Source organism: Grammomys surdaster, unplaced genomic scaffold, assembly GCF_004785775.1.
Source record: "Grammomys surdaster isolate TR1022 unplaced genomic scaffold, NIH_TR_1.0 125861, whole genome shotgun sequence".
Lineage (NCBI taxonomy): Eukaryota > Metazoa > Chordata > Mammalia > Rodentia > Muridae > Grammomys > Grammomys surdaster.
The window spans coordinates 2723463-2725251 of NW_021620687.1; the positions used below are offsets into that span (position 1 = coordinate 2723463).

Genomic DNA, 1789 nt, shown 5'->3' on the forward strand with positions numbered 1-1789 from the left:
GCCCAGGCCTCTGGGAGAATGCAGCATAGCTCACCTTTTCCTTCCACCCAGCCCTAATATCCCACCCAGCTGGGGCTCCCCAGTACCCACGGCTGTCTCATCTCATCCCATCTGTTCCTTGGGAAACCTCACCTGTGACAGCTCTTCCAGCATGCCCTGAGAGGAGAGGCGCCTAATAAGCACAAAAGAGGAAAGCCTCCACACGTGAGTGGAGAACAATACACTGACATCCATTCGATATTCAGACTCCATGACCAGCTTCCTGTTCCCCATTTCTGGGGTTGGGTAGAGGGAGAACAGAGCTGTTGGTGTGACCATAGTAAAGAACATGCCAATGAGGAGACTTACCTCATCTCTTCCCCAGAAGGCCATCACACTCTGAGAAGAACATGCCTCTTAAATCCGAGAACCTTTGCTACGTTCACGGGCACGTTTCTCCATTTGGGAGAGATCAAAATAGGAACATTGGGGCGGGGAGAGCCACAGGAGCTCTGACTGTGAGTAGGAAGTGGGTGAACCTCACCCGCGGAACGTGAGGCCAGGGAGACTCTCCACTTCTTCTACATTTATACCTAAAATTCTAGGAACGCCCTGAAATTTGGGTTTTGAAAAAAAAAAAACCAAACCGAGTAACCTCTTATTAATATGCAAAATAAGAGGTTATCAGCTTATAAATTTTAGTGGCCAGCTAGCTTAGAGCTAGGAGGAATGTAGGCGAGAGTAGGTTATGGTGGTGAGGGGCAGGCAGGAAGAACCAGCTAGAACTGCCCTACCACCTCCTGAGCCTGAGATGCCAGGAGCCAAAGAGATGTTCCCCACCACACCTATAGAGGAAAATATGATTTACATTATCATAAAGACATGCCATAGGTACTTGCTACTGTGGCAAGAGTTTCTCGGCTTCGATTTATAGACAGTGATGCAAAGTCTTCTCTTAAAATAAGTGTCTATAAATACAAATGAGTTCTATCCTGTGACGTATTATACAAGCAGCGCACAGAAATCACTTTGAAGATATCACAATGGTGGTATGTGAATGAGGAAAGTCTGATATTAAGCCTGCTGTTTGGGGGTTCAGAAGAATTAGATAAAAGGCACGGTTAGCTACTGTGTTGTAGAAACACAGCAAGTATTAAATAAATGCCAAATGCTATCACTTAGAATTTATGGCAGGTTGTTCCAACTGTGTACAGTTTTCACTGTTGTTTCTGATATGTCCCTAACTGGGCTGGTTTTTCCCTCCCTGTTACGTATTAGATAAAATGGGTTCAGGGTATTAGATAAAATGGGTTTTAGTCCCTAGCATTCGTGTGTGGTTGAGATTTTGTTATTGATCACACCCCTGTGATTGCTTACTAATCACATACATGACGTGTAGCAGGTATCGTTCAAGCCATTAGTTAATCACAAAGACTGGGAGCAATGACTCCTGTCTGGAATCACAGCATGTAGGAGGCTGAGGCAGGAGGATTGTGAAGGTTCGGGCATCCTGAGCTATATGGTGAGTTCCAGGCCAGCCTGGGCTACAGAGTAAGATCATAAGTTATGAAGAAAATCATAACTCTATGGAGTGTCACTGGGTTTAACAACCACTTCTCCATGCTCCAGAGAGCTTGGCCTACACAAAATGTGTGTGTGTATGTGTGAGTGTGTGTATGTGTGTGTGTGAGTGTATGTGTGTGATGTGTGTGAGTGTATGTGTGTGAGTGTATATGTGTGTACGTGTGTGTGTGAGTGTATGTGTGTGTATGTGTGTGTGAGTGTATGTGTGTGATGTGTGAGTATATAT

General features: G+C 45.0%; 1 long non-coding RNA gene across 3 annotated transcripts in view; it reads left to right on the forward strand.

Moving 5' to 3' along the window:
• The window catches only part of LOC114640967, a 3253-nt gene extending 1950 nt beyond the window's left edge, over positions 1-1303 (forward strand). For all 3 annotated transcript variants that reach the window (XR_003714229.1, XR_003714231.1, XR_003714230.1), the window contains one exon: positions 1-1303. This exon is cut by the window's left edge and continues 348 nt beyond it. This is a non-coding gene — a long non-coding RNA (uncharacterized LOC114640967).
• Positions 1304-1789: the final 486 nt, after the last annotated feature.